Raw genomic sequence first — 25,295 nt, forward strand, 5'->3', positions numbered from 1 at the left:
TTAAATATATTCCTTTAATATTTCAAAGCAACTTGATTTTTTAAATATACATGCTACTTCAGAAGACACTGAAATAGGGTGGAAATTAGTATTTTTAACAGCAAGTTGGTATTGCTTACGTAAGGAAAAAAATCAGTGATGACCTATGGCACTGTCAACTGAAAGCAACATTTGAGGAAAATGCAGAGGCAGTTAATGCGATTCCTTGAAATACAGTATAAAGCTGTGTCACAAATGAATGATTTATAAATTACCCAATGTCCTTCTCATCTGAAAGATGTCTTTTAATCATACAGCATAATTTCTCAGTGAGTATGCCTAAGAACTTGCTGGGTGTACATGAAAACTACAGCATGTTAACGAGGTTGGGGTCACTTCTGAAAATTGGGGGAAGTGGGAAAACACATTGGCCAGATTTTACTCTCCAGCCAATTTGATTAAATGTGGTATAGATTGTTTGTGGTGTATAAGAGAGGTCATGCCCATTATATGAAAAGCTGAAGAAATTCCATTCCTGGAACGTTTTACATAGCTAAAATAAACTGTGGTAAAAAGTTTCCCAACAGTTATGACAGCTCAATTTAGAGGTGAAGCCTTTTAATAAAACCTCATGAAATGAATACTTTGGCTTATGCACTCTGTTTGTGTTTCCCACTGGAGTGCTTAGCATTATGTAGCTGTAGTTACTTACTTTACTACTGCAGAACAGCATCATGAAAGGAGAGACCAAAGCTTTGTATCAGAAAATATCCAGAGTGAGTAGAAATGCTGATGGAGAAACCTTAATTTAGAGCTAAACTGCTTCCCTATTTGCTTTTAACATTCCATTGTAAAGTATATCGGCTTGAATTACATGATATTATTTAAACAAAGAGGAAAATCCACAGGCTTTTACACATTAACCTATAACTTATATAAAGGGAAATTATGAACCTCACGAATCATATACTAGTAAATTTTTCTAAGCGTTAATAAAATGGGAACTTGAACTGAAGCATGCATTCCTTAATTAAGTATATATGTGAGTGCTATTTGGAAGAGAAAGAAGGCAATGGAAAAAATAAAAAATCAGTTCATTTGTCTAAAGATTCTGGCACCAACATGCCATGTGGAGACAGAAATCTACTTCAACCCCATCTACGATCTCAATAGCAATTCCTGTTGGAGCCAGCATGGTACTGTAAACCAATTAAGTGTTCAATATATTAGCATTAGCTGACATAACTGTTTTCAAGAACAATCTTCATTTTGATCCTCTTTCTTTCTAGTTATGTTCTTGGTCTCACTCTGGTACTGTCCCTAATGTGAGGGACAAAATCAGAAAATTTGGTCCATTGCTCCACTGACCATCCTGCCCTTAATATCTTCCAGAATTTCCGAAGATTTGGCCTGACTGCAAGTACTGTAAGATTTGCATTAGATACTTAATTCTCACAAACATAACTGTTGGAAGAGTTTTGAGTATGGTATGCAAATATATGTCCACCATATAGATGATTATGCAATTGTGAATTCTCAGACTCCTTGGAAATATGCATCAGTAGATTTTGACAAGATATGTTGCACTGGGCAAGGTACCAAGTCCTGAAATATGTGATTTCTGTTCACTGGTCACTTATTCACCACCAAAATGTACCAAGTGGGAGCTAATATTCATGATTTGTTCTTCTCAGGCAGGTTTTAATGACTTGGGAATAAAATTAAGTGATAAATTTGTGAGAAGAAAAATCTATTCCTTAGCTACTCTAGGCAACATCAAATAGACTGATTCTTCTTAATTATGCAAACTCACTGGAAAGTGATGTAGGTAGCATAAAAAAGAGATATCTTTGATCATGAATAGGATTGACATTACTATTGAAGAAAGTTATTAGCAGGCATGGTGATGCATGCCTGTAATCCCAACTACTCAGGAGTTGGATCACAATTCAAGGACAGCAGAGGCAAAAAGTTAGAGAAACTCCATCCCAATAAACAAGCAGGTGTGGTGTTCCACATCTGTATTCCCAGCTACAAGGGAGGTATAGGTTGGAGAATCATAGTCCAAAGCCAACTGGGCATAAAGCATGACATCCTATCTGAAAAATAACTAAAGCAAAAGAGGTTAGGCGTGTGGCTCAAGTGTTAGAGCACTTGCCTAGCAGATGCAAAGCCCTGAGTTCAAACCCTAGTACTGCCAAAAGGAAGGAAGGGAGGAAGGAAGTTATTTGACGTAAATACAAACATGAATATTGTTTTTCTAGGACTCTAAGTCTTTGTTCTTTGGCATGAAGGAAAAGTGCACTGGACGCTCCTAAGGACTGTCCTTAACCAGTCTCCTAAGAGTTCGCCCCAGACATCCATGTAGGGTTAAGTAACATAGTAACTCAGCTCTATAGTTAATCTCTAATTTGATCAACTCTATTATATTTAAGTCTCAATGTATACTTACATTTAAGTATATTTATCTTTATATTATAATTATAGTATATTTAAGTATAATTTTAGACTGGCCCAGTTGAAGCAACAACCATGAAAAATTCTCATAATTGATTGCATGAATAGAAACCAAGAAAAATTTTGCTTTTTTATTCACTCAACAAATATGTATTATTTTGTTTCCCAGGAATGGGTTAGAAGACTGACTAAAACAAAGCTTGCCCCAAAGGAACTATATATTTGTTCTTGTTCTACTGAAGACTCACAGTAATCCAGATAAATAAGTTAATGCACATTTCCAGGTGGTAAAATAAGCTATGAAGAATAAATGAGCAAATAAAGCAGGATACAGAGAGCAGGGTCAGGTTGTGTGGGGTACAAAACAAAAATCCAAGAGTTACGTTATTTACTGAGAGAGAGAGAGAGAGAGAGAGAGAGAGAGAGAGAGAGAGAGAGAAAAGAGAGAGAGATGAAAAAATTCATCTCATCTGCAGGATCCTTTCAGTAATCCCATTTTTAGTAAAATCCCAAACCTATCAAGAGAACTGCCTATGTGAAATCAGCATTATTTAAAGGAAACATTTGGACCAAACCAGTTTACTTGGGTTATACTTTTCCCCATGTAGTCATTAATCATGTAAAATGGTAAGATCAGGAGGTATACTGGTCCATCAAAAAAACGAGGTTTTAAAATACTTATTTTAGCTTTAGGTTATAGGTAAAGGACCCTCCAATATTATTGAAATAGATTTTGTTAAAAAGAATACATTGCTATTACCACTCTCTAAAATTTAAACATCAAGCATCCTGAGGGCCAGCTGCTTTGCAGTCCATTAAGGGCAGACAAGGGGTCCAGGACAAAGATGACCTGTGTTTACATCACATCTATGATTTGGAAAATTTACTTTGTTTTTTTACTTCCACTATCCAAATGACTCTGTGTTGTGAAACAAGTTTCAGATGCTGTGGGATAAAGAAAAAGGAAGCAAAGATTCACATGTTATATGTGTGTGGTTCTTTACACTAGAAACATTATTATAAAGTAGATTAGCATTGGTTTGGGTTTTGAGATATTTACAGGAGAGAAAAAAGGTGTTTAATCTAGCTCAAAAATGTTTTTAAAACACCATCTGGGCTCTGAAGAAGCTAAAACAACTTGCTTACTCTTGAAAATCATGTGACCAATGACTGAGTCCAATGGTTACCTGGTAGTGATGAGAGGAAAGAAGACTGAGCAGCTGTGGCACCTCTCAGCCTCTGTTGGGAATCATGAAATTCAACTCTTTCATGACACTAAAAGGAAGAGAAAAGACTTTAACAACTAGAAAAATTTATTTCTGCAATAGAAATTTGCTTATTTATTGGTCACACATTTTTCAATCACATTTTGTTCTAATGCACATTTTATCTGTTTTTGAATTACCTACTTTAATAAAGCCCATAGCTTTTTATCTACTTTAATATCCCCTTATATCTATTTTTCATAAATTAGCCAAAAGTCAAGAAATACTTAGCCCAAATTCAAAACTGCTTTTATAGGAGCAAAAAACTAACATATTGTTATGTTGGCTTTTTGAAATCTATGTTGCCTCTATAAAACAATAATGTGAGGTACAGTATCTTCTCCTGACAGATGAAGTAATGAAAGATTAGGAAGTTTAAATGCTTTGCACTAGGTTTCACAACTTGTTAAAAAAAAAAAAAGAAAGAAAGAAAAACACGAGTGAGACATGAGCCAGCTCTCTCTGAGTTGAAATTGTACAATTTAACTAATTAATGTACTAACTCAGATCACATAAAAGAGTAAGTCAGGGTTAACATCTCCAATTTAAAGTTACTTTTAGTTATTAGCAGTAAAGTTGGATTTTCATAAGTGAGTAAATATCCTATTGATTTATAGAAAAAAGTAACATGTCTGAAAAATAATTCCTTAACTAGAAAGCCTATATATATTACTTATCACAAGTCTGCTTAAAAACATAGATGAAAGCATAGTTTTCCTGATGGAAATGGTGCCGCCCCTAGAGGTCATTTTAGAAATTTGCACGGGTGGTTTTGCCATAGTGACTGAGGGACAGTACTGACTTTAAAGGAAAGAAGACCAGGTTGTTACACATCTGGATGAGCAGGATAGTTCCACACAGTCGCATAGACTGTCTTACATGTCACAAGTTTTGAATGTACTATGAGAAATTCTCATAAGAAAATAATTATGAATAATTAGCTGAGCCTAGAACTTACCACTATTTGACACACACAAATTTTTACATATACCCAATTCTCTAGGTATGTAATATGGTGAAAATGTATACTTTTTTACTTTATTTAATTTGGAATTTTGTCAAGCACTGTTCAGCATTTTTGAAAATTATTTCACCTATTTCACTGCTTGCCATATGTTTAAATTACCAGTCCTCATTTGTATCACATTTTTAGCTGTCTTAAAAAAAACGATTTTTTTGAGGCTCCTCTAAGATATATCATAAGAAACTATTACTAAATGGCTAAGATACATGAAGTGCAAGAATAGCTATAATACATATTTATACTTAAATCCATTTATATGCAATGATAAATGTTGTGAATCTTATGTGTTGGGCTTACTTGCTTATTCTTGTGTTGCAAGAGGTCTTCCACTCTTATTCTGGTACTGTCTGTCCATAGAGGTCTATGGCACAGATACATCCTTTTGTATCACTCTGTCTTATTCTAAGCATCGACTATCACTTGTCAAAGACCAGGTTTCTCATGGCTTGTACAAGTAGAGTCTGACTATCTATCTTGATATATAGTGAGAAGTCAAGGTGGGTGGTATGTTTCCTCTGATTCTATAACATGACTCCATCCTGTATTTTAATATGGTGAATTATTTTGCAAGAATATCATACTTCCATAAGGTAAGGTAGTTTCCCATTTTCTCTTACCACATATAAGTACTTCTTGCTTATTAGTGTTGATCCTAAGTTTTATAAAACTTCTAGTGCCTACATAATGTTATGTTTATTTTTAAATTTTGCATAGAGTGCTTTTTGAAAATATCTATTACAAAATAAAAAACATATTGGGTTGAATGAGGCTAAACCATGAAGTTATATTCAAAAAGAAAAGAAAATAGATAATTAATATTAGAGACTCTTATTAAACACAATCTTGTGGATTTCTTCTTTTTAACCATTAATATAGAGAAAATTAGAATGATATAGAAAAAAATAGGCAGTTTGTACTAAAAAAATGCCCATGTATTGGTCACAGTTGGTAGTCAATTATATAGAAGATACTACATTACTCCATTTATAAGCTATTATGTTTTGCATTAGTTGAGCATTTAAGTACTAATTGCAAGACTTTACATTACACATTAACAAGTATTCTAGTATTTTAGTTTTCATGTCACTGTGACAAAAAAAAAAACCTGAGAAAACAACTTAAGGGGAAGATTTCTTTTGCTTCACAGTTTCAGAGGTTTCAAGCTGTGGTCAGGCTGCTCCACTATTTCTGGGTGTAGGGAAGCAAAACATCATGGTGGAAAGGCATAAGAGAGCAAAGATGCTCCTCTCATGCTAGCCAGGAAGCAGAGAGAGAGACAGACAGACAGATGGACCCATAGACACACAGACAGACAGAGGAAGGGTCCTGGGCAAGGGAAAAGACATACCCTTCAGACATGCTCTCAGTGATCTACTTCCTTCAACTAGTCCCCACCTTCTATTTTTCACCCCTGGCCAATCATGCCACTAAATTATGAATCCGTGAATGCACTAATCCACTGATTAAGTCAGAACTCTCACGATCCAATCATTTCCCTGAAGCCCCAACTCTGAACCTTGAATTGGGAGCAAGTCTTTAGCTCATGAGTCTTTGGGCAAGACATTTCATATCCAAACCATATCACCAGTAGTGTTTTATTGGGTTTCAAGTTTGGCTTCTGCATTTTTCCTATGATATATACGTACAGAAATGATCATCATCTTTTAAAACTCTGATACTTACAATATCAAATATAGAAGTATGCTGCAGTTCTTAATTTTCAGAATGACTAGCTTTATTAAAACAGATGTAAGTTTAAAATTGGAAGCATGTGAAAATAGCAAGCAATCTTGCAGCTGATAGCTAAGGATGCACTCATCTATTTAAATATATTTTCCTTTTATCAATCTATGGGACTCTGGAACCTGCTTATCACTCTGAACTGATAAAATTTCGATGGTACTATTTGAGTAATCTCAAATCTTTGACCTGCCTTGGCATACAGATGCAGGATAAACTTAGCTTTACTTTCCTTAAATGAACAGAAGCAGAGTTTTTTCAATCCCTGCTCATTACCTCTGGAATCATTTTGAGCCAATTCATAGCCACTGCTTTGCTGTATATCACCCTACATCATGGGTATAAAAAATAGTTTGGAGGGAAAAAAATTTAAACGGTAACAAAATGTCAGTTTCAAGGTGTGTTAAAAGGAAATTTAATCAACTTTCAACACATTGAACACCACCTTGGCATTAAACATCATAGATTTCCTTCTTACCTACTAACTTCTGAGGCTTATTATTAAATACTTTCACAGCAGCAAGATCACAAAAACATTAGGCTGCTTGCTTACAGGTATATCCGACTTAGTAAACTTAAAGGAACATTGGCAAGGCTGGTAAAGCTGAAATTAGACCTATGGGCTTTATTTTGAAGCTTGGGCGTGCACAATACGATATCTGATTCACTTTGCCTGCCAGCTTTGTTCTCTCCAGCCAGCAGGAGGGATTGACACTTAGGAGAATCTTTCTCTTTTAACCTGCATGCTGCTCCTGACAGCTAAGCTGGGCGAATAGCACCTGGCAGACAGCTAGGACCCTTGGTTTCTTGTTCGTAGGTTGCTGTTTAGTAATTTGCATGTTAGTCATGCATTCCCTGACAATTTGTGTAAAATCAGGGGAATTTTTTTAAATTGTTGGTAGGACCAATATATAATTTGCAGAGCCTGGTATAAAATGAAAGTCTATGGTCCTTGCTTCAAAACTTAAGAATTTCAAAGCAGTATTAGCAGAACATTAACCAAGTTAAGGACCTTCTAAACACCTGGATCTTTGTAATTAGCTTTGATTATACAATTGCTCTTTGATCGATATACGCTAATATATTTGCAGCAGAAAGCATATCAATCAGATTGTGCTAATAGCTTAACAGATGAATATGTGTGAAGTACACAGAATGAACTTACTTTTGATGAACTTTTCCTTTTGTTCAAACCAGGCCTACGACAAATATAAAGGACCTAGATTATAAAGAACTTTTTAAAAATTTTAAAATGCCAGCCCATAATAGAGATGGTTAGTCAAATTTGTCCCCATTGAAGAAAACTAAAAGCTGAGCGAATTTTTAAGGCTATAGTACTGCTAGGTATGGTGGTACATACTATAATCCCAGCACTCAGAGGCTAAGACAGGACAGTTTTCTTTTTTTTTTTTGAAAACAACTTATTTATTAGTATAATTATCAATGCATGTTGATTGTACACGTCAGTTGATTTCCCTGTAACATTTTCACACATGCACATATTGTGCTCTGGTTGAATTCACCCTCCCAACTACCATCTCTTGCCCTCCCCTCTCTTTCTCCTCCCTCCTTAAGTCCCTCTATTTTTTAGGCTATCTTATTTTTAAATTTTATTTTAGCTTCCACATATGAGAGAAAATGTGTCTGCAGGACAGTTTTCAATTTGAGGCCAGCCTGGGCTACATAGTGAAATCCTGTCTCAAAACAACAGAAAACCAAAAAATAGATTTTGTTTATGTCCAAAAACCTAAACATTGATTTTTGAGCATATTTATAAACCATTTCCAGTTTTTCAATGTTTGATAAATTGCATATTTATAATAGTTGAGTCACTATTAACTCATTCAATATTCATCATGTTATGTGAAACACTGCAAGTTTTTGTAATCTCCATTTCTTTTCAACATGTTATCACATCAATAGCAAAAATAATATTCCTAGAAAAAATTTTTAATTCTCACAAAATATTGAAGTTTTAAAGGTCACTAGAGAAAGCTGACATTGAGAGAAAATATTCATTCCTAGTCTTTTTCTAACTACCTTAATTATAAACTCCACTTCAGTTTATTTTTACCATTTTCCATCTTTATAAGGAGATGTGAATAAATTTGGAAATTATAATAGATGGGTGATGAAGTCATTTTGACTATGCGGATAGAAGAGAAAGTGTGTGTCCTTTTTGTTTACAAAAATTTACTTTTGAACTCTAGCTCTACATGGATCTGAAAATAAATAGCATAAAACAAGAGCACTTTTGTGGAAAACATATAAACTCTATTGGAGATACAGATTGAGTGTAGTGAAAACTGCTCAGATAAAGAGGATTCTGTGGAGACACAGATGACAGCATTTAACTGATATTGAAACAAGAGGATTCAATACTTGAACTGTGTCCGGCTCTATGTCTTGAAGGATGAATAGCCATGACCTGGCAGACAACATGGGAAATGAATGCATCCAGACAAAGAGCAAGAATGTGTAAGGGCACAGATGTACACCCAAGCATCTGCCACTACCCAAGGATTGAAAAAATTCACAGATATGGAGGCCTGTGATAGTGTGGCAAAAGTTAAGACTCTAGAAATGGGAGAAAATAATGGTAATTTTATCTTCTGTTAAGCACTTGATCTTTACTCTGGAAGCCTAAGAGAGTCAATCACGAATGTATTTAATGTATTTCCTCATGATTACAAAATCAATTTATGCTTATATGAAAAATTTGGAAATCAAGCAAAGCAATCCCACTTCTAAATTTTAAACAGGGAATTGGCCTGACCACATTTGCATTTCAGAAAACATATACTAATTTAAAAGCATGAAAGATGGATTTGAGTGAGACTAGAGTTAGAAAAATTAATTTTATGAAGTTTTTAGGGTATACAATAAGTTATCATAAAAGACATTAAATTGCTATGTTCTAAGTGAGTTAGAAGAGTATTTCTCTTTTAGCTGACAAGCTAAAAGCAAGGCGGTTATCTAAAGCATGAGGAAGCCATGTTCCACAAAGGCATCCAAAAACCCATAAGGGTCCTTTTTTTTTACTATTTCTGAGAAGTAGGGGGAAACAAATCAGCCTTTAAAAAATAGATTTCTCCCTTAAGAGATGACTAGGAATTTATACACATCATCTCTTGCTCACAGGCTATTGACTTGATCTTGGTTTCATGGCCAACTGAAGTCTCATGACCCTCCAAGAGAGTTGACCAATTACCTGTGAAACCAGGAGGGCAAAATGGATACTGGGAGAAAATTTAGGTGTCTACATGAGACATGACAATACAATTAACTCTGAGAGAAATAACAAGTAGCTGAACTAAAGAAATGGCACTGAGAAATGGAAATATTCTTAGTAAGAAGAAAAGCTTCTGGATCGTGTGGGACCATTCATAAAAGTAGACAGCAAGGAATGATGAAAGTTTTCAGGGACACATAATACAATTGCATACAGGCTGACAAGAAATGAAGCATCAAATAAAGACGTCTAATATGTAAAATATAGAAATACAGGGTCTTAAAGACAAGTCAGGGCTACAAATCCACATGGAAAGTCATCAGAATGTGGGTGGTAAATGAATCCAGGGATCTTGATGAGGTATGATAATGACTAAAATGAAACTGGGACCAGACGCTGGAGAAACTCCAATGAAAGTAAGGTATCAGAAGAGTAGAAAAAGGCCTACATAGCAAATTGAGAGGTAATGGCCAGGGAGGTAGGTTAGAAAATCTACTACTACTAGGCCAGGTACCTCTCTCAGAGAGATAGGTAAAGTACGGGTACATCTTAAACCATCAAATTTAAGATAAAGAATCAGTGTATAGTGAAGAGCACAGGCTCCACAATCGGACAGCTCTGGATTAGAACCTGTCTTCAACCCCTGTAGTATTGTACCATCTTGGATATATTATTCTTTCATTCATTAGCTCAACAAAAATTCAGTGATTAATACTAACAACTGTGCAGACTTTAGGGATATGGTAATTTTAAAAACAAAAATAGTAAGCTGTGGTGTATACACACTTAATATTAGACATTAATGGTGAAACAAAAGCCTTTTATTTATTTTTTTTATTTTATTACTCATATGTGCATACAAGGCTTGGGTCATTTCTCCCCCCTGCCCCCACCCCCCTCCCTTACCACCCACTCCGCCCCCTCTCTCTCCCCCCCACACCCTCAATACCCAGCAGAAACTATTTTGCCCTTATTTCGAATTTTGTTGTAGAGAGAGTATAAGCAATAATAGGAAGGAACAAGGGTTTTTGCTGGTTGAGATAAGGATAGCTATACAGGGAGTTGACTCACATTGATTTCCTGTGCGTGGGTGTTAACTTCTAGGTTAATTCTTTTTGATCTAACCTTTTCTCTAGTTCCTGGTCCCCTTTTCCTATTGGCCTCAGTTGCTTTTAAGGTATCTGCTTTAGTTTCTCTGCATTAAGGGCAACAAATGCTAGCTAATTTTTTAGTTGTCTTACCTATCCTCACCCCTCCCTTGTGTGCTCTCACTTTTATCGTGTGCTCAAAGTCCAATCCCATTGTTGTGTTTGCCCTTGATCTAATGTCCACATATGAGGGAGAACATATGATTTCTGGTCTTTTGGGCCAGGCTAACCTCACTCAGAATGATGTTCTCCAATTCCATCCATTTACCAGCGAATGATAACATTTCATTCTTCTTCATGGCTGCATAAAATTTCCATATGGTAAAGATACCACATTTTCTTAATCCATTCGTCGGTGGTGGGGCATCTTGGCTGTTTCCATAACTTGGCTATTGTGAATAGTTCCACAATAAACATGGGTGTGCAGGTGCCTCTGGAGTAACCTGTGTCACAGTACAAAAGCCTTTTGTAAACCACAAAAATTACTTAAATAAATATGTATATGTCATGTAGGCTAAGAGGAAAACTATAATATGTTATGAGAAAATGATAAGCATCATGACCTCCAAAATTGGAATTATAGGGCTTCTCTCATAGCATGTTGAAAAAGTTCATGGGACTATGGGTAAAATGTGTTTAAAATAATGGTTGACTTATGTTAGTTGCTTAATAAGTTGTTTGATCATGTTACTACTAGCATGTTTCAAGACAGAGATTAGAACCTGAAAAAGCTGAGATAAGGATCTTTTGGTCAAATTCCATCACTGAGGGTAGAGAAAATACGCAGATTATAGGTGACTGGTACATGAATGAATTCAAATGCTATGTTTTTTCTGCACTTTGAGTCTGTTTTATAGGAACTAAACACTAGTAAAAATAACTATGGTTTAGTAAACTGTAAGTGTGTGACAAGCTTTATATGCATTACCTTCTTTGATGTTTGTAAGCATTCTATGAAGTTGGTGTTCTTGTCCTTATTTTACAATTGGAGAAACTACAAGTTAGGTAACTCACCCAGTGTCACATAGCTTGTAGTGTCAGAGCCAGGATTTTAATGTAAAATCTTCTCTCAGTCCAATGTATCTTCTGATAAGAATTATAATATTTGGGGTTACACCTTCCACAATATCATATTTCTATTGTAAAATAGACACACCATCCATTATTACTTCTCATTGATAATGTTGGGAAAATAGAGACTTGTTTAATATTTATTTCACTCCATACCATTACGAGGCTCCAGTTAATGCCTTATTCTAGACTAGGAGCTGGAACTGCAAAAAATGAATGACATCTATGTCATTGTCTTCAAGGAATCCTCCATCCAGTCACATTTATAAGAAATGTACAAAGAATGTACTAAGAATTTGATTTTGAAGGTAGTCACAAAACCTTTCCACAAGGAGGTTTTAGATTTTTCTGATAGGGAAACAAATAGAAAACCAATAAGAGAAAGACAAATAACCAATGGAAGAAAAGAGAATATGATCTAACAGATCAATTGCAATGATCATGGCAATAATAAACACTACTCACTCAACAAATACATCTTTTGAAAAACTACTATACAGTAAGTACCTTGTTGTTCTCAGGAAACAAGGTTGTTAAAGTGATGTTCGAGTCTCTTGCTATTAAGTTTGAAATAGCTCTCATGTAATGCCAGGGAGTTTTAAGTCATGGAAGCTTAAGTTCAGTTATCAGAGCCAAACTATTGACTTGCATTATATGATTTTAAAGCTTTTTTTGATACACCTGAACAAAGGTTTAACATTCAATTTTTAGATAGATCCATGAAAAACAATTTCTTTGGTAGTTTTTATAGGTGTAAATAAAATAAGTGAGAATGTTACTAATATATTCAAAAATTAAATACCTGATATTATATATACATCACTTATATATCATACACTTTTTTTGGAATACATTCCCATCCTTCTTCCCTCTTACAAATCCTAGTATTCTATGAGGTAATCTACTACAAAAGCAAGAATACAGTAAGGCAACAGTGATGACAGCTAAATTATACATGCATATTGTATTATTTGATATACATATCAAATAAAAAACTTGAACTGTGTTTTAGTTTGAATAACTTGGTAATAAAAATAATTTTTGATGATAATATTTATTTTCAAATGAAAAATATTAGAGACCTTATTAAAGTCCAATTGACCTAATTCTACTTCATAAGTACTCCTAAGTCACTTCCTTAACTCCTTAAACCAATCTACATATCCCAGGGAATGAAAAGTTAATGTGTAAGGTGTCATCTGTCCTTATAGATCATATATTTTCAGTGGAAAGAAAAATAAAGCAATATGGAACAAATAAAATGGCATAAGTCTAGGTATGATTAAATGCAAGGTATTGAGTATGAATAATAATTACTGCACCAAGGTCTATGACAGATAAAGTTGGCCTAAATAAGAGTAGTTGGGAAGACTGGGAAAATTTACAGTCCAGTACATTTTTATTATGTTTTGTTTGGTTTGTGGTGCTGGGAATTGAGCCATGGATGTCATGCATGCTAGGCCAGTGCTCTACCACTGAGCCACACCCTCAGCCCAAGATGAGCAGATTCTTGTAGTTATGAAATAAGAGGACAAAAATTCCAAGAATACGTTGAGAGGCAAAAATGTATGAATGTTGGGCAGCCTTGATGTGAGAGGAGAATTTTATGTTTGAGGGTTTGAGGGAATAATATTTGCTTGACAGAATACTTGATAGACAAAAATCTCCAGTTATAGAGCTCCTTCAATAATACAATGAAGATTTCAAAATTGGTCTTATAAGCTGGGGCCAGTTTTAAGGTGTCTACTTAGGAGCCATGTGAAGCTTGTCTTGATTTGGAGTAACAATGAATGAGCTAGAATGAAAATAAGAATGGTTCGATGAAATGATTCCAAACATTTGTTTCTTGAGTAAATTTGTAATAAGGTGACTGTTTGTTTTCTACCCTATAAAAATGTCCTGTATAGCTTAGGTTTGAATACTATATTTCTGTTTTGTTTTATAATTATTGATATTTTTAAATTCATATTGGAAAGTTAACACATAAACAGTCCATAAAGGTCTTCATTCATATTCCTATTAACTCTTTAAAGATACTTCTCTCAGTTCATAGCTAATATTCAATCAATCATTTTTATAGAATAAATGCTAAATTTGAAGGAAAATTTAAATTTACTAAAGATATGATTTTAATATTTTATGAAATTGCAGTTCTTCTGTATTAGAACTGAGACATTAGCAATCCTGTTCTCACTTTGTACCATATGATTTAATCCCTCTACATTTCCTATGCAAATGGTCGTAGATTTACTTTTAAATACTTTGAAGTGAATTTCTTATACACCTAATGCATTTTTTTTCCCTTTAATGAGACCCATGCTTCTAAAATAACCTTCCTTCGATTTCTCTTTTTTCTTGTTCAGTGTATTGAATAGTATGGAATAGGAGTTTTAAAAGAAGATGAATAGAGTAAGGTTAAGGTCAATTCCTCCTCACCATGACAGTCCTTCAGACCATAAAATTTCTCTGCTGTTGGTTAAATGCCTTCAGGTCTTTGTGGTGGTGGTGGTGGTGTTTTGTTCCTCATATGAACATATGTAAAACTTTTATAGCTTATATGGCCATTGCTGTACATAACAAGAATTTAATAAATATGTGTTGATTTCCTGTCTCTTGAAAACAATTCAAACATTTCAACCCGAATCAATGATCGCCCACAATTTTATCTCAAAGTAATTTGACAGCCTTCTCCCCTATTGTATCCCTCAAGCTATTCAAGCTGCAGCTAAACATAGTTTACAGTTCTGACATCTCTGTTTTCAAGGTTTTTTTTCTTCCTTGGAATACAATTCCAACTCTCTTCCTTTTTGACTATGTACCAGTTTATCTGCTTTAAAGGACAACTCAAACTATCTCCCATCCTACAAATCTCATTTTTGTCTCTTTTGCTGAAATAAGTGTCTCACTTTTCTCATATTCATTGCTCGTGATTCACCTTATACTACAGTTATTCATACACATAACATACTTCCTTGAAAAGAAACTAATAGAAACTTAGTCATAAATAAATAAGTGACTGAGTGAATACATAGAATGACTTCATCTTAGTCACACTCTCATAGAAATAATCCAGATTTGTTATTTTTCTTAATTGTTCTCTCAAGAACAATTTTTCTCCTAAAATTGTTATACCAAGAACCCAAGACAAATATCTGAAAAACAAAGAATATAGGATTTTCTACATATTTAAAATCTTCTGATTTAACCTAGGCCGTATATGTACATGTATACACACATGTGCACACACAGGGAGATGAGAAACAGGACAGATCCTATGACAATAGGATTATATTCATTTTTCAATCAACTAAGACTGACCTTTTATTTCTCCTTTGTTTTGCTGTTAGCCCTTATTTCTTGTGTTCTATACTTATCCTGGAACATACCTGAAACTAAAAGAAGATAGATAAGTATTTGCTAAATAATAAATTGTTCTGCTTGAATATGTAAACCTAACAGCAGGAATTGATATTTATTCCTGGCAATTTCATCCCCAATTTGACCCTTCATTCATATCTTCTAAGATTTTGGAAGTATCATGGAACTTTCATCAATGTCTGTGCTCTTCCTCTCAACTTCAAGCTATCTGAAATTTGATTAACATATTGATACACAGATGACAGCCAGGAATTTTCAGCTGTTGAAGGTTCTTGGGTCCGCTCTGAGATTGAAAGCAGAGGTAGACTCGAGCAACAGAGGTGAAAAAGATTTTATTTGTAGAGAAGAGAAGAGAAAGGCTGCATGGGGGCATGCAGCAGGACTGGAAACCGGTAGTCCCATGTCCTGTGGGTTTGTATAGCCTTTTTTTGTATTACCCAAGGGCAGAGATGTCTCTCAGGTGCAAACAGACATTTCCTGGGAAGGAGGAGTGTCTGCGTGGCCAATTATCACCTTTTGGGACCTCCTGCAGCCCGCCCTTCAATGTGTTCATGATGAAGTTTTTAGTTAGAAGCCAGCTGTAGCCTGCATCACCCTGTTAGAAATATTCCTCTGGGGTCACAGTGTGTTCATAATCAGAACACTTAAAATGCAATCAACCAGCACCAAACAATTTGATTACCCTGTTCATATAGTCTCTTGGTTGCTGCTGGGAAGTTCAGTTTAGTTAGGGCTTGCTTATATTTCTTGGTTCCTTGACATATGGGTGGAGAGCTCATTCCAATGGAATTAATTTCAAAGTGGTAAGCATGACTTCCAAGCTAGGAGCCTTCCTGAGCAAGTATTTTTTCTCCACATTTTCTCCTTCAGCTGACTTAATACAAACCAGTATAGTGAACCTGGTTGACATTAGATGAATCATAGTAAGAAAAAAACCCAGTTCTCTGCACTGTTACTTAGGAAGAGAGCTGAATACTTGCAAAGAATAACTCTTTTGATTTCTCATGAGCGAGAAACAAGCTTTGATCATGTCTGAGCCACTGGATTTATTTGTCACGGCAGCAAGCATTCTTCTGATGATATGGGTGTCCACACAATTGTCTTTCCTATACTCATATGATGCTGGTAGAATCTCAAAAGCTTCACATACTCAGTACTGCTCTGGAGCTAGAGCGGAGACCTAAGACTCATCTCTAGACAACTGGACCAAAAGCAGAGTTTTCTTGTCACTGTGTAATCCCTACCATTTTCTTTCTCTAATTTCATTTTCATTTGCATATTTAATTTCAAATCCCAAGGACAAAAAATCCAAGATTATTTTTGATATGCAGAAATGTAATGGAGTGACATATACTTGCTCATCCAAACATTGTATGGCCTCTTCAAAGTGTATTTCTACCCATGAAAAAATTTAATATAACAAGGAACACTTTAAATTTTAATCAACTTTAATTGCTATATTAAGTCTTTGTCAGAACATAGTCTGTTAGTGAGTACCTGGGTTAAAAGAATAACATCAAGGAAGTTTTTAACTGGCCACCCAAATGAATTCCAAGCAACTAAGAAACGAATTCCTTTTTTCCCTCTATTCAAAATTTAATGTGTCTCTTATTGCCTGCTTTTAAAATTATCATAGGTAAAGGAAATATATAAAGCAGGGTGGTGGTTCCAATCTACAGTATTGCCATTTCAACAACTCCACACTAAGAAGATAACCAGAATCTAAAAGTCTGATCCCAGACTTAATGGCGAACTATTCAGTTTCAGATGGGAAATGAATTGACCTGCTAGAAGCAGAGAATGAGCAGTTAACATTTCATTAATAGTGTCACCAGACCTCTAAGGATCTTTTTTTGTCAACTACAGTTAGGAAGGTTTTCAGTGGGGAGATTTTAAACAGATATTTTGGAAATTCACTGGAATTCTCACTTATGCAGCCCATAAATAATTTTTAGTTCTACCTGTTTGAAACACCATCAATTCTATTTTGCCTATAAAATATATGCCAATCTTCACATTTTTCCTACCTGAAATCTGTTCAAATTCTCTTTCTGCCACTTAGTGTTTGAGTGACCTTTAAAAATTTTTTTTATTTATTTGTGTCTCAGTTTACCTAACTGTAAATGTTTTTCCCTAATGCCCACCTTGCTGGATAATTGGATGGATATATTGAGATATTATAATTAAACTGTGAGCATTCAGGTAAACATAATGACTATTCTTCAGACATTTCCTGGTTCTCTTTATCTATACTTTAAATCTCATCCACAAAGGAGTTTCTACTTTACAACATAAATATAACTAACTTTTGACCTCATTCTTTTAAATCTATACTGGCATGAGATACAAATTTTCTAAGAAGTGAAGTGAAGTGAATTAGTCTGACATAAAATTGAAATAATTGTTTCTTAATTTTCCGATACCCAGAAAAAGTAAAATACTTTCCTAATTTTTATGACTTTTCCCTATAAATTTTATTTGCCAGTAGCTGATGATATAATGTAGAAACTAGAGAAATAACGGGAATAGAAAAGTTGAGAAATCTTGTGTTTTAAATGCAGTTTTTATTAGTATGCATAAATGCAATATTTCTGCTGGTTACATTGTTTCTAGTATACCTGATAAAATTATACAGATATTTGCTCATTGTTCTCTCTAGAGTACACCATGGCTTTTGGTATTGTGCTGTCTTTGAAATTATTCCATAATTCATATATTTCACAAATTCAAAAGTTTCTCTCCAATTGTCTCTGAAATTGGTACATGTTAGCAAGGCTTTTTGTTGTTCAAAAAAAAGTTAGAAGAAATTTATCTGATATGACATAGCTAACACAGTTTTACTTTTCTTATTGGTCTCAGTGAAAAAAATGATACTGGAATAGAACAGGAAATAAAAATAATTTAATACAATTAAATTTAACTAGTTAGAAAAGTAATTTATCAATAAATTTTAACACATTTTAGTATATCCTTCTAATGAAATAGTCATCTACATAAACCCTTCATTTATAATGAGAAATGTGCACAGCAAGAGGATGTTACCCTTTTATTCAGTGACCTAATAAGGACAAAGAATTGACCAAAATAATTTTCAAAAGGGCCTTTGTAAAACAGATAACAAGGTCCAATCTTCCAAAGATTAGGTTACCATCCTGCTTTATACAATTGTCCCTCTGTGAGGCAGTAAAGCATTTAATGGAGCATCCCTTGTAAGATGTAGAAACCATCCTTTTATCCCATGGATATAGCCAAAGACATAAGAGGTATGAATTCTGCAACCACATGAGACCGGGTCACCACAGAATGAAAAAGTCTATCTTAAAAAAAAATCTTTCTCCAGAAAGGTCTTTTAAACTACTTTTGGGTGACCTATAAAGAATCACTTAACAAATTATATATATATACTCATGGCTAATTCCTTTCATTTTAGAATAAACTAATTGCCTTTTCTGAATAAACGCTCATTCTATTTATGAAAAGAATTTACTGAGTCATAAATCCTAACTTATGCAATTTGGATTTTTCTATAGGAGTTGTTCTATTGCTTCTAAAATTACAAAAACGTTTCTCTTTTTAAAGGACTAATATTTAAGTTTTCTTTTTCTTGCTTTGTTTTAAACAGGAAAATATAAACTTTTAGTTTAAACCACATTTATTAGTTTACCAAATAGTGATCTATAAAGAATATTTCTTTAAAAGATAATCACTTTTCTATGGAATATAAGTGAAACAAACTTTATGATTTTGGAACCCACATTTATAGGAACATTAAAAACTAGACAATAGGGTAGGGATGTAGGCCAGTGGTAGAGCACTTGCCTAGCCTGCAGATGGCCCTGGGTTCCATCCCCAGCACTACAAATATGAAGCAGAAAGAAAGAAAGGAAAAAAGAAACTATAGTATTTAACAAAATGAAATAAAATAAAAACAAAAGGTGAAGAGTATATCTTCTGAGAGGGTCTGAACAGATGAGATCTGGAAAAATACATTGCTTTTTGCCTGTAACACAGTGATGAGAATGATTGAGCCTCTTCTTCACATTGGTAGAAAAAGAGAAGAGACACTGAGGAGAAGAAAAGACCACAGCAGAAGCACTTTGGAAATCATCCCTGATTATCTTCAGTTAAGAAGAAATCATCAAGGATTATAGTAAAGTTTGTGTTTCAGTGCTTTCTAAGACAATTAGTCCATCGCCTATGTAGACATTTTAAGACTTTGAAGAAACAGCCTCCACAGCCCTATAATAAACAGAAAAACTGAGAAATCTTCCTTCCTGGGCTCCCATTGCCCCTCCACAGGAAAGCCACTTTTAGTAATCAGGCCTTGAACCCTACTGGGGAGCCTGCATGGGCTCCCTCTGGACTGCCAGAATATAGGTTTCCAAGCACCTCAGGGACTATCTGCCCAAGACAAATTACAGACTCCTATTTTCTGCTAACGTTTCCTGAGTTAAAGACAAAAACAAATGTTTTCTAAAGACAATAGTTTTCCAAGGAATTTTCTTTTTATAAACTTTAAAACTTGGAAATGGCAGTTACAGTAAATAATGATGTCAGATCTTCAGGAATTATTATTTGGGGAGAATTTGTTTTTAGAGCCTGAAATAAAACACTCAGGGGGTAGTCAAAATCCCTATCAATTACTCCACTTTTAGGTACCATCAGGGTTGCACAACAAAAACACTTCATTGGTCAACTTTGCTCCTGTGTAGAGGGGAATTCAACTTTGGAGTGAAAATATAAAACTCACACAATCAAGTCAGGATTGAAGGAAGTGATATAGGGTACCACATCCCATAACAGTCAAAACAATCAAAAGCCCTATTTTACATATTGACCTTGCCACTTATCAGATTTGTGATATTAGGCAACTTCCTAATTCTCTCTGAGGCTCACTTTCTACTCTGTAAAGTGGGGATATTATCTGTTTTATTAGGGATTTGAAATTAACTTTGGGGAAATGAATTTGACTGTTTTGGGAAAGCTGCTATTTATTTATGGTTAGAGTAGGACCAAGGTTAGACTACAATTGCCATTACTATGAAAGAATTTGTGATTTAGAAAATGGTAGATCCTCATAAAAAAAGAAAGTCAGTTTATTACTTGAGACTCTCAGAGAAGGCAAGGGAAAAGAAAGATGCAAAATGAAGAGAAAAAAACAGCATTAACATATAGTATATAAAATACATTCCTTAATCAGCCATCCATATTTATTAGATTTTTAAAAAGCATGCAGGGCCTTAAAAGGTTTTTGAAAGCTGTGCTATTTTTAATAAAGTCTCATGTGAAACTCCAAATAAGCTCTTGAAAAGCCTGGAAGTGCAATTCCATTCAGTTTCTATCAATAGGACTCACTAGGTGTAATGTACGTATTCAGGGATGAGCCCACCAAATTCTTAGCCACTGATGGCTTGATGGTGTCCCTCCTCAAGTGCTGTTCCCATAGTGTGTTGGAAAAGATCAGAAAGCAAATATGGAAATTACTAGCATCTTTTGATTTTAAAATGTGCCTTCTTGTGTGTTGTGAGAATGAAGAACTCAAACAAAACACCAAGACTCATTGAGGAAATTTTCATGAAAAGTACTATTTTTCCCCCAGAGATAACACAAATAGCTAAGCAATTATGAGATGTTTTCTGCTCTGTTTCATGATTTTAGTAGAAGAAATGGGTCAATTTCTGAAATCTGACTTTTTAAAAAATATATTATGGTTGAAATATACTTTTTAATAAACATTGGGTTCCTATTATTCACAGAAAATTTGCTCTTACAGATTAGACATACTTTACCTAGATTTTTTTTAACAACCATGCTACATGTCATTGAAGCAAGAGGAGAATTTTGTAATTAGGGATATATTTATATATATGCATACACATATACATTTGTATATTTGTACATATACATATATATGCATATATACAAATTTGTATATATATGTATCTACATGTAAAATTATATATATATACATATAGCCAAACCTAAATTTAGACTAAGTGATTTTTTTAAAAAGTTATAAAACACTGTGTTCAGATTCTGTTCTCTCCAATGGATTAATCTAAAGGACAACTGGGACTCAATTTAGAATTTTCTGGCAGTGAGCTTGAGAAACGTCAAACTCACAGTTTTACTTTATTGAAGGCCCTCTTAGGAGTCAACTGAAAAGAACTGTGTGTGCCTTGTAGCCAGAGAGCAGTGGGAGGTAATATTTAGTTTATTAATGTCTCTTTGATTTTTTTTCATAGTGTTGATGCCTAGTATTAAAAACCAAGACCTTGATCCAATTTTCCCCTTGCCCTCCCTCTAATGGAAAAGAGCTATGAAAAAGAGATAAAGTTAACAAGATGTTGCATAAAATCAAAGTGCATTTCAGTAATCCCAAGATATTCGATGCATTCCATTTGCTTTTGCATTGGAATGGCTCAGTAAATTATGTTCCACTTGTAAATATTGAATTTTAATATCAAAGTGCCAGCAGTCCACAATGTTTTACACACATTAGACAACATTCTTGTCCTCTGGAAGCTTAAGTTTTATAAAATAAAACCAATAAATTTTTCTTTATGATTTTTATATTTTGCATTTTGTTAACATGGCAAGAGTCATGTATTTATTAGTTGTACATTGGTGCTGATTTTCTTTATTGTTCCTGTTGACTTGGATTAGATTTTTTGAGTAATCTGTATTAGGCTAAAGGTCACTCTAAAGCTACATACAAGTTGGATTTCTAAGTAAGAGATGAATTCTGACATATTAATGGCTAATAAGCTACTGATAATATGTAATAAAATGATGAATAATACAGTTGTTTACTATATGCAATAATTTCATCTTGAATTCTAACCTCCATAAACTTAAGAAGCAGCCACCAAAATGCCAGCGAAACATGTAAATCTTTGTTGAAATATTAACTGGATTTTTAAAGACAAAATGTGTTATTTAATGATTTACTACAAACACTTAAGAGGGAGGAAAGGGAAATGAAAGTAACTGGAGATGTGTCTGATACTTAATTTTAATCTCTGAACAAATTAACTATATAACTCTTCAATGTGGTATTTCCAAAGTGTAAGTTATTAGTTCTGGAGGGCTCTTTGGGAAAATCATGTAGCCCAATTACATAAATGGCAAGAAAACGCTGTTGATCTCAAGTTATAAGTAATCATTAATAAGCATAGTTTTGTTGTAAATTAGTGTAGCCACTATGGAAATCGGTATGGAGGTTCCTCAAAAAACTAAAATACCACATGATCCAGTTATACCACTCCTGGGCACATGTCTGAATAAGGTGAGCAAATACACACTAAAGATACTCACACACTATGTTTATAGCAGCACTATTCACAATAGCAAAAACAAGGAATCAGCCTAGGTGCCCACCAACCAATGAATAAATAAGGAGAATGTGGTATATATACACAATAGAGTGTTATTCAACTATAAAGCAGAACAAAATTGTGGGTTTTTGCAGGAAAATACAGTGAACTGGAGATCATCATATTAAGTTAAATAAGCCAGACTCAGAAAGATAAATATCACATATATCCTTTTATATGTAGAATCTGCACCTTAAACAAAATGATATGGTTGTAAAAAGGGGACTGTTTAGTACAGGGAAGGACTAGTGAGAGGGGGATTGCAAAGGTCGGGTGAGGATGAGTTTATATGATTGAAATACGTTTTACTCATGTGAAAATAGAATCATGAAATATTTTACATTTGCAAAAACTAAAGGGGGAAGGGGATCAGAAAGGGTAACAGGAAAGAATGTGACAAATCACATTATGTGCATAAATGGAAATATCACAATGAAATCCTTTGTATAATTAATATACTCCAATAAAATTTTTTAAATGACAAACATACTTAAAATGACTTGGTAAACATCATATTACAAATGTATATAGGTGATTTGCAGTTTATTAGACATTTTAATGAGTTTTACTCATATCTTTACTACTGTAGGCATCAAAATGTATATTTTACAGATGAGAAAATGAAGTGTTTTGCCCAAGATTACATTGCTAATATGTACAAAAGATGGAAATCCTTTCTCTAACGAAATAAAACTCTGAATAAAATAAGTCAATGCTAGGCATGTTGACAGTATAGTATATTCTGTTATTGTTGCATGTTATCTTTCCAAAACAAATCAAACATACTATAAGTAGTGCTAGAAAAATAATGATGGCACAAGTCTCTAGAAAACATTTCTATTTCTTATATATATCCAAGAGATTCACTCAAGAGTCCCCTAATAATTTGGTTTGGCCATAATGAGGATGAGGAGGAGTATGAATGCATACATGCCTGCTAGACATCTTAAAAGGAGTGTTGTTCGGGCCCATCACTTGTCATTTCCAAAGCAGAAATAATTTTCCATCTCTGACACACAATGCCTATAATTGCCAAACTCAGAAGCTGCACACTGTTCTTGTGTCCTTTGCTTTACTTGTCCTTGGGGTCCAAATGGCCACAGTGTTTTTTTTTAAACTCATCTGGGATGTCCTGCTCAGATCCATGCCTATGTCCCACTGTCTCTAGTTAGTCATCAGCTTCTGCCTTATGTATGACTTCATCTATACTCCCTGAATCCAATCTCCCCATCCTAGATCAAAACACCTATTAATCTTTTTCATCCCTGGGCAGAGTGAGGTATCTAAAATGAAATCTAATCATCTCACACTTCTGCTAAAAATGAATCAACAGTTAAAATCCACAGTCCTTAACATGAGTGACCAGTCCTCATTTGACTCTCTCCCTCTTTCCTTACCTCACTCTAGCCTTTGCAAATCCAGTTACCCAGATGTACTGTACTCTTCAGAATCCTATGAACTTGAACTTTCAATTGCTGCCAATACTACTGTTCCTTATGGTCACCACTGTGCTGTTTTCATGTCAGAAAAGACAGATTAGCACAGCTTTGTTCTGTCATGCAATAAGTTCAGAAGTAAGTGCTCCAGAACTACTCAGGTGAACCATGGAATGAAGGGTCCACGCCCTTCTTTTCTTAACACTCCACCATCTTTCTCCTGATTTCAAATTCCTCCTCAACTTCCAGGCACCATGCTCACATTTCAATGAGCAGAAAGAAACACAATTTTACACTAGTTTTTACTATCCAGAACTTTTTTATTACTCCAGGTAGACTGGGAAGTGTGAGCATAATTTCAGTAAATACTGTGCTCAACTGGTAATTGTGGAGCAATCTATCCTTACTAATAGATAAGTAGAAATCTCTCCTGCAGCTATTACATATTGAATACTTAGTATACAATTGGCACTTTAATGAGTACTTAATTTTCATTATACCATTTAGTGCTCATAACATCTTCCAAAAGTCAGTACTATTATCCCCACTCTAATGGATAATTTTGATCATCAAGTTGATTTGATTGAGAAGCACATAGGAAAGTCATAAAAAAAAAAAACACCCACCTCTGGGTATGTCTCTGAGGGTGTTTCCAGAAAAGATTTTCCATGGATGTGGATAGCATGATTCCATAGGTTGAGAGCCTAGATGGAACAAAAGGGGAAAATAAGAAAGCCCACAGCACTAGGATTTTGTCTCCTTACTGACTGCCCTGATGGACCTGCTGTATTCCTCCACACCCTTGCCACCATGATGGACTGAAAACTCTGAAACAATGACTTAAATCAATCCTTCCTCCCCTGAAGTTGTTTATGTCATGTATTTTGTCATAGTTATGAAGAAAGTAGCTAACATATCTACATTGTAGATGACAAAAATGAGTCTATATTATATAACTCACCCTATGTCATACTAGTCAGTATCAGATATGAAATTTAAACTGGATATTTGTTCCATTATATCAGATTGCTTCTTTATTGTGTATCAAATGACAACCCCTGTACTGGGCATTGGAGCACAGAAATGAAATCTGTGTTCAAAAAGAACGAATCCTGCACAGCTGAGGTCTAAAGGCAGGAATGTTCACATTTAGCTAGGTAAGTAGAAATCAAAAGCGTGTTCACACAGT

General features: G+C 34.5%; 1 long non-coding RNA gene across 1 annotated transcript in view; it reads right to left on the reverse strand.

Moving 5' to 3' along the window:
- Window positions 1-24,783, reverse strand: part of LOC141423857 (uncharacterized) — a 28,334-nt gene extending 3,551 nt beyond the window's left edge. Inside the window, exons 1-2 of the long non-coding RNA XR_012448627.1 lie at window positions 24,733-24,783; window positions 3,624-3,711 (exon numbers count right to left, since the gene is read on the reverse strand). This is a non-coding gene — a long non-coding RNA (uncharacterized lncRNA). The remainder of the gene's footprint in view (window positions 1-3,623; window positions 3,712-24,732) is intronic.
- Between the last annotated feature and the right edge of the window lie 512 nt (window positions 24,784-25,295).

Source organism: Castor canadensis, chromosome 6 (genome assembly GCF_047511655.1).
Source record: "Castor canadensis chromosome 6, mCasCan1.hap1v2, whole genome shotgun sequence".
NCBI lineage: Eukaryota > Metazoa > Chordata > Mammalia > Rodentia > Castoridae > Castor > Castor canadensis.